Source organism: Heterocephalus glaber, unplaced genomic scaffold (genome assembly GCF_053883595.1).
Source record: "Heterocephalus glaber isolate CG9 unplaced genomic scaffold, H.glaber_assembly_v1.0 deba00001472, whole genome shotgun sequence".
In the NCBI taxonomy this organism is placed as follows: domain Eukaryota; kingdom Metazoa; phylum Chordata; class Mammalia; order Rodentia; family Bathyergidae; genus Heterocephalus; species Heterocephalus glaber.
The window spans coordinates 36,491,660-36,507,807 of record NW_028258315.1 but is presented as its reverse complement, the minus strand read 5'-3'; positions in this window follow the sequence as shown (position 1 = coordinate 36,507,807).

Genomic DNA, 16,148 nt, shown 5'->3' with positions numbered 1-16,148 from the left:
GCAGATTTAGTGTTTTTGTTTTAATGTTTAGATCTTTGATCCATTTTTATTTTAGTTTAATGCATAGTGATAGACACGGTTCTAGTTTTAGTCTTCTGCAAGTAGAAAGTCAGTTTTTCCAGTACCACTTATTGAAGAGGCTATCCTTTTTCCAGCAGACATGTTTGGCCTCTTTGTTAAGGATTAGGTGACATACTTTGAAGAGGAAATCCCCCCAAAGATCTAAATGGAGCTACCAGGACTACAGTAGAAAACATAAAGGAGTAGCTCTATGCCTCCATATGCTCATTCACACTCTGGTGGGCTCTGCAGCAAGGGCATCATCTGTCTGGGCTAATCTTGATCAGTGTTCTTCATCTTCTCCACAATGACGGCTTTGAGATGAAGTAGGTGCATGAAGAGATTCATCACAGGATAGAACTATTGCTTTACACAAAACATCTAAAAATAAATACAATAAATCAGAGGAGTTTTTTTTCTTTCCATTAAATACAGATGTACTGTATGCATATAAAATTTTTGATTAAAATGTTTAATTAAGACAGGGTAAGAATCAATTTTATTTTAAGTAAGATAGGAATCTTTTGAGCTGAGGAATGACATAATCTGATTTTCTCTGACAAGTACCTTGGGAAAATAGACTGAGAAATTATGAGACAGGTTAGAATATTGTTGTAGTAATCCAAGGCAGATGTTGCTTTGGACTAAGCTGGTGTTGCAAAGGTAGTAAGAAGTGATTCTATGTGCTCTACACTTTGTCACAGATTCAGTCTACTACAGACTGAATGTTTGTGTCTCCTCGAATTTATGTGTTAAAACATCCCCAATGAGATGCAATTCAGCGGTGGGGCCTTGAGAGTAGGATGACTGTCCTGTCAAGAAGAGCCCCCAAACAGTTCCCTTATTCCTTTCAGGACATAACCAGAAGATACCTCTGCACACCAGAAAATATGCCCTTACCAGACACCAATCTACTGACACCTTGAGGTTGGACTTCCAGCCTCTAGAACCATAAGAAAAAAATTACTGTTTAAGCACTTCTGCCCAGGCTGAAATATTTCAATAGCTCCAAGGGTCGAAGACACACTCTACTTAGCAGATAAAGTTGGTAATAAGAGAAAAGACATAAACCCAAATATTTGAACAACTAACTACAAGTATGACTTTTTCACCTTCTGAAATACAGAAGAGCAAGGGAAAAGAAAGTTGGTAGGAGGAATCAATAATTTAGCTTTGAACATGTTAAACTTGAAACATTTAAGTTAAAAGTTGACTAGTCAGTCAGGAAAGAAGAAAACTGAGTCTATTAATGTAGAAAATTAATATTTACACATGATTTCTCTGAAGAAATAAGGATGCTCATACTGATCCTCACATCTTCTGAAATTGTACCCATAAAATAAAAGAAATGTATATAATAGACACATCATTAAATTTCTGATGTACTTTGTGATTCATGGATGCATCATAAATTTTCAGTTCTGTATGAAATGTGCATCTGTATTTTTTCTTTGAATAGTAACAAAAGAACAGAAGCAAGTCACTAACATAATTACTCAGGAACTGATGCATTGGAAAGGCTCTATCATGGGGAAGCAGAGAACTGACTCACAAGCTATTTTCTATGCATAGACCATTGAAACCTCAAGATTGTCTAAAGAGTTAGATGTGAGAGATTGTTGACCTCAGAGAAGACCTCCGCAATCTAGGTATCAAATCAAATTGTTATTTCATCTACTTCTGGTACTTGAAAAGCCTACAGTGGAATGGGTCTCTGACAGACCAGAGAGTCTGTTCTAGTCCTTGACCATCTGAAAGCCCAGGTACAGCAGAACTAGTTGATAGATAAGTTACACAGGCATCTGTGGTAGTTAACTGTGGTGAATAAGAAATACCTGCTGCTTGGTTTAGAGTAGTTTCAGGTATGTCCGAATAATAAACTTACGGAACTCACCTGGCAGGTGGCCCCAACCAATGGACTTGTGGCCTGGATGAAATAAAAAGGGAAAGAAGAAGGAAGTCTGGCTTCTGCTTCTTCAGAGAAGCTACAGTCTTCACAACTGCCTTTGGATATCAGTTTCTAGGCTTCCAGCACAGACTCCAGCCTCCCAGCGAAGATCCTTCACCTTCACCTATAGATTTGCACAGGAGTCTGCAGTGAGCTCCAGGCCTTAGACATTTGACAGGATCCTTTGAATCTCTAGTGCACAGAGGTACTTTTTGTATTTTTTCATGGCTACCTCTGCTGTCAATCATTGTAAACCTACCTTGTAAATCCTATATAGTAATATTTCCATTCAAGAACACTTCTGTTTATGAACTACTTGCTTGGAGAACAGAAGCTTTCCACAAAATTTTGCTTTCATTCACAAACTCCACATCAGGTGATGAATGGATTGTGCCCATTTCCCTGTACAAACATGAACTCGGCTATCTTCTCCAGAATCATGGAATAACTTAAATTCATGAACCGTGGTACTACTGTATATGTCAATATATCAATATGTGTATATATAGTGGTTCATGAATGCTTTGGTTTGCCAACAATTTGTTTTGTAAACAGAAGCATTTGGTAAGTTTTGTTTTTTTCTGTGAACTCTCCATTGGGCAACCAATATTACCATGGCCATCTTTTCCGCATGAACACAAATGTGGCCATCTTTTCCAAAATCATGAAAGGAATTAAGTTCGCGAAGCAAGATACCACTATATGTGTATATGTATATAATATATATAATATATATTCTGTTCCTCTAATGAATCCTTACTGATATAACACCTTGATATTATTTAAAGTCAATGTCCATCCAACTCCAACACAAGGTTCAACAAGTCTAAAAGCAAAGCCTTGATTAGATACAATCAACTCAATCAAAATCCTAAGTAAATCCAAATTTTAATGATTATTTTCCATAAGAATATCACAAATTAAAGTATTAAAATCAAGAATCAGGAAAACTACCAGTATGCTCTGAAAAAGGACATGTTTGACCCAATCTCTTCCTTCAGAAACAAACATCAGGGACTCAACAAATTTTCAGAAAGCCAAGTCACTCATATTCGCTAGAACTCATGACATTTTGTCAAACACTGACACGTTGACATGTTTAATGCCACCTCATGAACTAAGAAAAATTTAATTACTGGAGAATATGAATAAATAATGTTCATATGATTTCAAATTACACCCACAGGTTCATGCTATTCACCTAAATGTATTCATCTGTTCCTAAGATTTTCAGTTAATCCTAGTTTATCCCATCATCTGTTAATTTTCCCTAGCACTTTTTGGAAGTTAGCATATGTTAAAACTTTGGGTGAAAATGTAAAGTACAGACAAATCTTTTATTCATTAAACCATTTCTCCAAATTGATTTGAAGGTACAGGTTATATTGTGTTCATTGACAAACACTATAATACAGTTTATTGGACACAAACATCCTGTGTAGATAGAGAATAGAAATAGCTATTTCAGTGAAAGTAGTAAATGCTTGTCAAGAATATCCTGTAATAGGGAATTCATAGAAGTTTTCATTAGGAGGCATGAGCTTTACTGAGTATCTTAGCTCAGGTATAAGCAGGTGAGATGCCCATGGTCCAGACATCTGAGTATCAGTTCTGTGACTGGACAAAGTGTTTAACTTTGTTAAAAGCCTCAGTTACTATATCATTACCTGAAAAATAGAAGAGAAACATAGTATTGGACTTGTGAATTTTTGTCAGAACAAAATGAGAGAAATTAGAAGCTTTGCAAAAGTTTCAGTACAAGGTAAATGTCTATTCTATAACTTTATATAAATTATCGCATAAAAGAATATCAAATGATCAATATGCATGTTACCTTTATACATATGGAGTAGGAACTCAGAGAAGCTAAGTAAAATTTTCACAAAAGTCACAAATATAGAAAAATGAGAGCTGGAATTCAGACCCAGGTCTATGTACTGTCCACATCTGTTCCCCATAATATACCTCTGTATTTCTCAGAAACAGCCAAGGACATAACCCAGAAATGTTTGCAGTAGCCTAACAGTTCCAAAATTACAGGTGACAAATAGTTTGGTACATATTATCTTCATGAAAACAAAGAATATTTCTTTTCATTGTGATTTTTCTAGCTACAGAAAGTAACTGCTCCCTCCACATTTAAATTTAATATATGATATGAGGAAGAAAAATTTAACATAAATATCACCATCAATAATTTCATATGTGGTAAGTCCACATGCAGTAATATTTCAGAAACTCTTGAATATTAGAGTGATATTGGGCATTTATATATCATCTTGGTGTTGCTTTGTAAGCACTGGGAATTGTCCTTGTAGCAGCCTGGAGGGGGCAATTATCCCTTTTATGGAGCTACAAATAGCTAAAGAGTTGATGGATTGTACTCACACTCAGAGAGCCATGATCAGCTGTTCTCTTAAAAGTCTGTAGTTTCCATAATCTACACCACATCTGAAGCTCTCTGCCTTGCTAAGCTCCAACCACGAGCCCTGAAAATTTGGTATCTCCTATACCTAGAAGCAATTATCATAGCCTTTGATAAAAATAAGCTCTCTGGTCAAGGAACTTCATCGGTAACATTCACACTTGTTAAGGAATGCAGCAGCGTGCTTTCAAGATCGTGCAGCAAAATTCAAAGGTCATAGAACAAAATGCAGATAGCAACTTGACAGAAACCAAGAGCTGCAGTAGTGGCAGAAAAGTGCTGGAATAAAGCAAGCTATCTGTAACTTCTGTGCTCAATGAAGCCATGAAATAATCTTCAAAAATGATCTTTCCTGACTCCATTTTTAAATATTGTCTTTCAAAGAGTAAGACAGCAGCACTGAGAGGTCAGATCATTCCCCTTTTCATACCCAACTGTTTTCTATTGTGATATTTTCAAGTATAAGATAATATACCTGGATACTCAATATACTTCACAAACCCCACCCATCTCCTCAGTTTTACTTAGATTATATATGGCAGATATAAATTTCACATTGGGAATTTTGACTCATCTTCACTTTTAACTTTAAAGAGAAAATAACTTTGGCACTCTCTGAAAACCTCGTCACATTATTTGATGAGTAAGCAAGTTTCTGCAACAATTTTAAAATACTAAGAGAGATGTTCTAAAATGAATTTAAATCTTGTTTTCATTTTGGGCTTGTTGTTGCTTCAAAGACTAATAAAAAATGAAGATTTTGGAATTTATCAGTAAATAGTGGCCGATGAATAATTCCCAAATGATTGGAATTTTCTTTCTTTTTTTTTTTTCACCAATCAGCTATTGTGAACTCTGTTTTCACTGTTAACATGATTGCTTAAAAAGTAAGATGTAGAGAGTTTTCAACATTTATACTGAGCTCTAAATGGAGCCCAAATGGAATGGTTGTGTATTGCTACTTTAGCTGCTATTGACAGCTGCAATTGGAACAGTGTATAAATGGAAACTGCTTAAAACAATAGCCTGAAGCAATTATATGCCAGTAACTGCTCAGTGACTACCACACCTGCTTTCTATCCATCCTTGTTAACAAGCCTAATTCAAAATCACAAGTAATAGGAAGCAAACTAACCAATACCAGCTGTCAAAAAAGTGCCACTGAGGTGCAAGACCTATGTTTCCTATAACCTGTAAGTTTGTGTGTGTTGGAAATATAGAACTTTCCTTCATCAATTATGCTGGCAACAAAATGATTAGATTTCAACATACAATGCTTTACAATGATCCCTGAAGTGAAAGAAGGAAAATTTATGCAGTAAGTTGGACTATGTAAAACAAGGACTTTTTTATATTTTAGGAATCTTCTTGTATCCTTGATCTAGTCTCTAGAGATAAACAAATTTTAGTGTCTCATATTTGATAAGGTACAGGCCAATTTGGTATGCAAGAATAACAACAATGGCATCCATTGTCCTCCCAGCTGTGAGGATTGGCATTCATTATCCAAGCAAACCACGGCATGTGGGAATGTCAGGGTAGTATTAAAAGTACTGACAAATATATCTATCATTCACATTTCAATATTTTCTTAGTGGAGAATGGCCTTCAATAAGAGAGACGGGAAAACATGATATCAAAAAGTCTTCTTTTTCAGCTCATAGATTGAGTTTCTTGCTAGGGCAGAGCAGTTGCACATTTATTGAAATAAGCCCCGCTATTCAGTAGAATATGTGCAATATCATAGGTTCTTTATTGGAAGAAATACGAAGGGAGGAACCTTGGTGAAAAAGCTGCACAGAATCAAGTAAAGTCTATCACAGATATCTTCCTTATGATTTGAAGATGCAAAACAGAAATCTCTTCAATTCTTTTGACATATTATTCATTTTTTTGTTTTGTTTTGAGATAGGATTTCCCTTTGTAGCTGAGGCTGATCTTGAGCTCATTATGTAACACAGGCTGGCCTCAAACTCTCATGATCCTCCAGCCTCAGATTCACAAAAGCCAGGATTATAGATGTGCTCCACCCCACATGGCTTATTATTCACTTTTTAGATAGGAGAAGTACTTTCATTCCCATCCAAGATTTCTCAGAAATGAAGGATTGATGGTATTAGAATCTATAAAGGTAGGTGTACACACACAGGTTTAATAGATTTTAGTTAGTATAAACTAAGATACAAAATGCTGCAAAGTCCTTAAAAACCAGCAAGTATTTTTTGTTTTTTGTTTTTCCCCCTTCCCCTGCCCTCCCTTCAACCCCTCCATCCCCTCCCTATTTACAAAGGCATTGTTTCCATTTTTTCATTTTCTCATAGTAATTCCATTCCCTTCTTTCCTTTCCCCTACCTCTCCCTCTTCCCCTTCCCATTTGCCCCTTTTCTTCCTATTTCACATTATCTATTATACCTTTTAGTCCTTATTTACACTTTCAGTTTCTCACATTAGAGAAACTATTCAGTATTTACACGTGTGTCCTATTTAATTCACTTAAGAGTATCGCCTCCATGTGCATCCATTTAGCTATAAATGTCTCTAATTTCTCATTTTTTATGGCTGAGTAGTACTCTATTTTATTAAAAACACACACACACACACACACACACACACACACATCTTCTTTATCCAGTCTCCAGTTGATGGGCATTTGGGCTGCTTCCAAGTTTTAGCTATTACAAATTGTGTTGCTATAAACATGGGTGCACATATATCACTGTGGTATGATTCTTTTAATTCTTTGGAGAAGATACCCAGAAGGGGAATAGCTGAGTCAAATGGGACTTCCAGTCCTAGTTCTTTGAGGTATCTCCATACTGATTTCCACAGTGGTGGAAGTGCAACCGTCTATACTCCCACCAGCAGTGGAGCAGGGTAGTAAGTATTGATAATTGGGTTATGGTGATTTGTTTAACACCTAGCCTTAATTATTTTCTCCCTATAGTTTTGGGAAAAGAGAAAAACATTTGTGGAGAATTAAAAGAAAGGAAAAGAAAAAAGTTATTGACTGGAATATTTGTGGAGAAAGAATTTAAAAAGCCGAAGGTGTAAGCGCTAAGAGGAACAGAATTGCTTTATTGTCCTGCTATCGTAATTCTGAAGAAACATGTCTTCTGTGAACTTCCTCGAATTTCCACATTTACAGGCACACTTAGACCATGCTCCAAATGAAGATATAATAGTAGTTTAAAATAAGATTAAGAAAAACTCTGCAAGAAGAGAGAGACATTACCATGTTAGACTTACTTGCCTAGTACAGTTAAACAGGTAGTTAAAAGCATCAGGATTTGTGAGGGATTAACCACTAAGAGCTATTATCACTATGTAATGAAAAATAAATGTTAAAAATAGAAAACTTAATTCAAACTGTAGGTTCAAATTTACATTTGAACACTTTCTATAATATAAAGTAATCATATCATACATCTGACATGCATTACTCAGCCTAAATTATTTATATTTTGTTCACAAACTGTCCATATTCATAAATATCATGTTTGGATTGATTTATTTTTGCCTGTATGAACAGTCTGTTCTTCAAGCTCTCAGGCTTTTAATTAATCTGGATTTGGGATATAAATTCTTTGTGCCTTGATTAATACCAAATAGACTTTATTTAATTAAAAATAAACTGGTGAAAACATTTTAATCAAAAATTTTATATGCATACAGTACATCTGTATTTAATGGAAAGAAAAAAAACTCCTCTGATTTATTGTATTTATTTTTAGATGTTTTGTGTAAAGCAATAGTTCTATCCTGTGATGAATCTCTTCATGCACCTACTTCATCTCAAAGCCGTCATTGTGGAGAAGATGAAGAACACTGATCAAGATTAGCCCAGACAGATGATGCCCTTGCTGCAGAGCCCACCAGAGTGTGAATGAGCATATGGAGGCATAGAGCTACTCCTTTATGTTTTCTACTGTAGTCCTGGTAGCTCCATTTAGATCTTTGGGGGGATTTCCTCTTCAAAGTATGTCACCTAATCCTTAACAAAGAGGCCAAACATGTCTGCTGGAAAAAGGATAGCCTCTTCAATAAGTGGTACTGGAAAAACTGACTTTCTACTTGCAGAAGACTAAAACTAGAACCGTGTCTATCACTATGCATTAAACTAAAATAAAAATGGATCAAAGATCTAAACATTAAAACAAAAACACTAAATCTGCTGGAAGAGAGAATATGGAGAACTCTTGAGGACATGGGTTAGGCAAAGACTTCATGAACAAAACCTAGACTGCACAGGAAATAATACAAAGAATCAACAACTGGGATTGCACCCTATTTAAAAGCTTTTGAACTGCAAAAGAAATCACCAACAAAGTGAAGAGACAACCCAGAGATTCAGAAAAAAATTCTACCCAGTAGTCCCTCAGACAAAGGACTCTATCTAGAACTTACAAAGAATTGAAAAAAATCAGACCTTCCAAATTTAAAGACCCGATCCAAAAGTGAGTATCTGAAATGAATAGACACTTCTCATATGAAGAAGTACAAACAATGAATAAACATATGAAAAAATGTTCAACATCTCTGGTCACCAGAGAGATGCAATTTAAAACAATGCTGAGATTCCATCTAACTCCAGAAAGAATGGCTGCTATCAAGAAATCAACTAATAACAAATGCTGGCGGGGCTGTGGGTAAAGAGGAACCCTTCTCCACTGTCGGTGGGAATGCAGACTGGTGCAACCACTATGGAAATCAGTGTAGAGATTACTCAAAAAACTAGGATTAGAGGTTTCATTTGACCCAGTTATTCCTCTTCAGGGTATGTTCCCAAAAGAATTAAAAAGCATCATAGCACAGTAATGCATTTCCATTATTTATAGTGACACAGTTTTAGTGCTAAATCTTGTAAACAACACAAATGCTATTCACCCAATGAATGGATAAAGAAGATGTGGTTTTTCGATGCAATGGAGCACTACTCAACCATAAAGAAGGATAATTTTGAGATATTTATAGCTAAATGGATGCACCTTGAAGCTATATTCTTAAGTGAAATTAACCAGACACATATGTGCAAATATCACATTGTCTCTCTGGTGTAAGAAACTGAAACTGTAAATAGGGACCAAAATGTATAATAGACTTTGTGATATAAAAAAGAAATATTGTTTAATAGGAAAAGAGAATCTGAGAGGGGGGAGTAGAAAGGGGAGAGTAAGGAAGAAAAAGAAAAAATGAGAAAAGAAGGAAAAAAATGGAAATGGGACTTTTGTAAATGAGGAACAGGAAGAGAGTTTGAAGGGAGGGAAGGAAAATGGTGAAAAAAGAAATCGAGATGCATCATATAAAGGTACAAATTCCTTATGATATATGTGATCACTAGGTTAATCTAAATTGTACCAATAAAATTAAAAATGATAAAAAATAAAGTAATCAGTAAGAAAGTAGAACTTAACAACTCAGCAATACTGCTTACTAATTGGTGATTTATACTATTGACCATGGGTAACCTAAAATCAGGATTTCATTCATAGAAAGTTTGTTGAGAAGGCATTTCTGCAGTTTCATTGAGACTCAGCAGTTGCTTTAGAGCATCTTTTACACATTTCATTCATCAAGGTCCCTTGCAAAAATACCAGAGTTATTGGATGCTAGTCAGAAGTGTTGATTCTCTGAGGATGGTGCTGGGACCAGAAGCATTAGAAGTTGGAAATTCATAATTGCATCCTAGACTTGGAGAATCAGAAATGGAGGAAGGTGGAAAGCCCAGCAGTTTGAGTTCTGAGATGACTTCAGATGATAGCGATGCAAACTGACCTAAGGTCTTCTAAAAAAAAAAGTAAATCCAAATAAGTTATGCCTTGAAAATGAAACTTCAACCATAGCCAAATAGGGGAAACAAGGCGAATTTTTGATAAATAGAAGATGAGGGTGATTGTTTTCACAAGGACAAGCATGGAGCTGTTTCTGAGGAGATAACGACAGCAGGAGTTTCTCAGGGTGGGAGCATAAGCCTGTGAGATATCTCACCAGTTCTACTTTCCCCTGGAGAAGCTGTAGGCTGCCATCAGGTTTCATTTTTGAGGAACAGGTAAAGCACTTCAGCTTATCCCCACCTATTCATCCTAGGATTCATAAAGATCTAGTAATTTTGGACATAATACTCAGAAGGACAAAAAGGTTTTCATGGTGTATATATACACAAAGCATTAAAAATGCCATAGATGACATTGCACACTTTTGATCTCATGGAAATATAAAATCTACTGCTAATGGTGGCATATGGTGGTAGCAGGCAGCAGAGAGAGATCAAAGGTACAGGTTGTAAGTAGTCAGGAGAGACTTTCGGCCATAACCTGGAAGTCACAATCTTTACATCAAAGCAGTGAGTACAGACCAGCAGTAATGTTCACAGCAATTTTATGGAAAGAATGCTGGTCATTTTAGCTTGTTTATTTGTAGTAGCCTTTATAAGAGGAAACAGTTTGGGAATTACAATGTTTCTCAATGTGGCTGCATTACTTCATGTTACTTCAACGCCAATGGAGATTAAAATCTAAGACAAAGGAAGCACATTGGAAGGAGATTACTTCAAGAAATACCCTAGCTCATTTTAGAGACTGGTATGTGTTATTTTTAAAATAAATTTACTTAAACAGCTATAGTAGCTGTGATGAAACTGAGAAAACTTATAAAAAATATTTAAGAAATGAGAGTTTCAATTTATAGATAGAAGCACCATTGAGGACTGCAAAAGCATGTTGTATTATGTAAAATAGAACTGAAAACTCTTTGTAAAGTATCAAAGAAGTACTACTTTGCCACTCTAGATCCAAGGTAAAAAATGACAATGTTGATGTTAAACTATAAGTAATTTGCACAGGTATATATATTTAATGGTTTAAACCATAAAATTTTTACCATTCCATAAGATAAAAGTAGATTTCTTTTTCCTGTACTATTTTAAGGGAATCTTTACAACTGTTTTAGGCAAATTATTCACATCTGGTAGGTATAATAGGCACTAAGCAGTCTAATATTTTAAAAAAATGTGGTTTAAGAAAATAAAATGGCTCATAGCCCTCTGTTACACTCTATAAACTTGTTCATTTTGTATGTATATTTATATTTTGTTTAGTACATTTTCACTTCACATAATTTTGCATGATTTTGAATATTTACCTCTGTTGTAAAATTAATTCATCCATCATGAAGATGAAATTATTTCCAAAATGAAAATTGTGAGAGACTGTTAACATTCAAGGGAAAACAGACCTCTGTGTCTATGACTCAAATATTTAAAAAGCATTGAAGTGAGAGAGCAGTTATCTTTATCTTTATATATTCATGTACTCAAAGAACATAGGGATTTGATCCACAATAGCATAGGTATTAAAAGAGAAGAAAACACAATTTGTTTGCCATTTAGATGGATTTTAAATATGAAAATCTGAAATAATAGGACTTTAAATGTTAATTAAATCTTATTTTTCTGCACAAAAGTTGAAAGAAAGCATACTTTCATCTCATTCTTAAAAATCATCAAAATTGATTAATTTCTAATCTGACATTTTAGCACTCTGCTTTTACTATTCCCATACAATAATAATTTGGTTAATAAATTAAAAGATTCACTTTCTTTTCCAAAAGTTTATGTTATATTTTGGTTGGCATAATTTAGCTATTTTTTTTTTTGTTTATAGAAATGAGAGCGATGTGATTATGTTTAACAATCACAGGAAGGAAATGAGTAAGGGAAAAACAGATATGTATATATATCTATATATAGATATATAGATATATCTATATATATATATAGAGAGAGAGAGAGAAATTGTTTGGGCTAGATGTAACAAAAAAATTTAATAAACAATGGATTAAGAAATGATACATAGAATTTTCACAGAATAACAATTTTGGAACTCATGACTTCTGATACTGCTTCAGTACACTATGACATACTGAAGAAGATCTCCTTCCATGTCATACAAATACTCTCCATGCTATTTGGGCAGAAAATTCCAGGGCACCAGATCACCTGGAACCCCTTTTGCCTCATGTAGAGAGTGTAGATGTGGAAGGGTTAGAGTGAAGCCTTAAAAGTCAGAATCTGGGATCAACCCTGTTTGGGCCGCCAATGATTTGGAGGATGACAGGTAAAGAAACATACAGAGTATGCAATATGTCTGGGACTTTGTAAGGGAAAAGCCTAAGACTGACATACTCACATCTATCTCCATTTAAATTCCATTAACCAAAATCTAGCTATGTACTTTAATCCATGTGTAGAAACAACTGGTAAGTCTCATCTATGTATATGTCCAGAATGAAAAATATACAGGCTTGCTACCCACACAACATTGTCTCTGCCACGTGTACCATTCTGATTCTTTGTTGAGAATCAAGTATCACATAGGCCAGCCTTTAGGGTGCCAAATTGGAGGGATGGTACTTTAGGGAATAAATAGAAGTCTTAAAAGTACAATCTACACAGTGAAATATATGAAGTAGTATTTAGCTCAGTGACACACATCTTGACACAAGAGGATGGTACAAGTCTGTGCCAATCTCATTAGAATGGAATTTTGTATGTTCTGCTCCTCACAACTATCTGCAGTATTTCTGATACTTTACTACTATTATTGTCAGTTTCCTTTTTATTTTCTTCTTACTGTATGAACTTAAGTCACATTTTTCTAAATTTGCCAAAGTTTTACTATTTACCACTTAGTCTTCACAATATACAACTTAGGAAAATGTACAAGGTGTCCAGGTCTCTACGTGTATAAATGTACACATATGCAATATACGTACGCACATGTTTTTATCAATTCAGTTATTAGAGATAGGCAGCTAGATTTTAAAATACTTGTCCATTTGAAGGTCCATTTGTAATGCTGTATGAATTAATTTTATCTGACCTTGGCATAGTTTGTATCATTCTCACAATCATTTCTATGACCCTTGGGCCAAATACAACTAACTGACTATTTAGAGTACCAGCATAAAAATACAGAGTTGGAGAACCTGTAGCCAGTGTCAAAAGCCAGATGCAGATGACTGCTTCTTGGCTCTGAACCCAGGATCAGTGGGCTCCTGTGAAGCATTAGGAGAGGTATGTGTAGCTTTCACTGTGAAAACAAAGCTGACACACACATAACCCTGAAAGGAATGGAAAAGAGATTCAAGTATACAGCTACAGGCAAGAGCTGCACTGCTATTAAAAATTTCCAGGGGTTCAGTGCTCTAGCCTAAACAGACTTGTTGTTTAACTGAAAGGATCAAGTCTGTTGTTAGCTCAAACAGTGACTAGAGATACAATGGTCTGGAAATTGTTGTCCAAATAGCTTAAAGGCACAGGCAGATACAAGTGGTTTCCTACACAAAATCTGATCAGGAAGAACATGCTACAGGGAACAATAGTAGGAGTTCACAACTTGTGTGGAGTTTTTCCTGTTCTCATACTATCAGTGTACAATGTCCTAAGGTCATGGATTGCTGCTTCGGAAGTTGCATTCCCAGTGGGCTATAGACAATTCAAGATAAGCACAGGCATATAACTTTTTCAATATTGTCTGCCGTATTCATAAATCACCCCTAAATACTCTAAATCTCTGCCATAAATTCCAAGTAGACTTTTTTCCTGCAAATCACTTCATGAAAATGTTTTGTCCATTGTGCTTACTGCCACTGAAACCTCAGTGCTCCGATTGGTGGTGATTATGCATGACTTCACTTTTTTAATTTAAACATTTCACAAATCTCTTGAAAATCAAATCTATCCCATAAAGTACATAAGATATAAAAAGTGTACACACTAAAAATTACCTGAACTCAAGAGAAAGGTAAGGAGTTATGTGACTTTCAACTTAAGTAGAACAGAATTTCATGACATCTTTCACAGCTGGATCTAGCCTTACATATGTAACAATTGATAGAACTTTGCTGAGACTGTGTATGTGTGTTTTGTGTGTGTGTGTGTCTGAGTTTTCCAACAAAATCTCACATATTCATGAACAGGTAAAACTTAACGGAAGACATCTTCCTGCTGCCTGAGGATCATTATTTGGTTTTGTCTTTCTGTTTTCTGTTGTGGAATATTCCAAGAGAGTAAAATCAATTCATAACATTTTTGTATGAGACAAACTCATCGTTGCTAGACTTCCTTGGACACATGTAACAGATAAATGGATTGCTGACCACAGAGGGTTCGTTTAAGACATTAAATCAAATCCCTTCTCTTATTAAACAAATACACATGGAGAGTCTACCCTGTTCTCCATAGGAGCAGTTCTATGCAGTAGAGTCACAGCAGAAATAAATGCATAAGGAAGTAAACCAAAACACAACGATAAATCCTGCCATTGGGCTCCTTATACATCAGCAATTCTAGTGTGGAACACACTAAACACACACAGACAGATACAAATACACACACTGACATACAGGCACACAAATGCACACAGTCCCCTACACAGATGCATATGCATAGACAGACAAACACAGACATTCAGATACAAACACCTGGATGCACACAGCAGCATCGACACATAGACACAGTTATAAACTCAGAGAGAACAAAATCTATTAAACCTTTTCAATAATTTCAACATATTTTTCAAAGAAAAAATTTCCTTTACTGTCAAATTTAATCAGTTTGCATAACATTTAAAATATATAGCTATGAATGAAGTCTTGTGTTACATTCCCAAAAATATAACAGAACTCATGTTCCCAGAGCATTTCCTTGATCTTTCATTTTAACTATCTCAAAGTGCACTTTCATCACAGGGAAAAAAGACACCACTCTGTTTTAAGTACTCTGTACCATTTCTATCTGATATATTTACACTTTCTCCTCCCACAGAGCAAACAATATCTTGCCTATGAAAGACAGACAAACTATATTTCATAAACTGAATTTCTGACAAATTGTAGTGAACTGAAATAATAAGATACTATCTCTAGAGTTTAGCTAAGAGAAGTAAGTTGTGTGCCTGTGGGTGCATGCTTCATGAACTATTGTCCTAATGTGTCTTCAAACATGCCTGTAGAGATGTCAGCCTAGAGAGTGATCCCATGGCTTAGCATTCAAAGTATGATACTGTAAAAATTTAGAAAAAACAGTTAGCAAAATTACATTTTATTATTATTATTATATTTTAAAGATGTATATTGACCAATAAATTATTTTTAGATGGGTAGATACATAAAAAGCTATTTTACAAAAAAAATTCCTTACAAAATATATACCTATATATTTATAATGTATTTATTTTAATTAAATAACTCAAAACAAAACTCAAAATGTTCATGGTAAATATCAATATGTCTTAATTCATGCTTAATCATACCTATTTTTAATAGTGTCATGAGAATAAAGAATTTATTTTTCTAATAAAACTTATTTTTTTGTTTTCATAACATTGCCTGTAATCATTCTCAAAATGTCATTGAAGTTGTTTATATATTTAATTTAGTTTTTTTGTATACTATAACTTTAACTGAGAAAATACTCTCAAAATGTAAAGGTGCTTGGAAAATCCAAAGAACTGTTAGAAGAGGAATAAGTAACAATTTTAAATTATTTTTATAAAAAAGTTTTAATATACAAACACAGATTTTTCAAAAATATTCTTTTCACTTTTCATTTAATACCTGTCTTTAGAAAGATATTTTACTATGGAAAGACTATTTAAGTGGGGTGTTCTGTTTATGTATTTTGTGAATGTGCACACAATTCAGATGTTGAAAACTCAC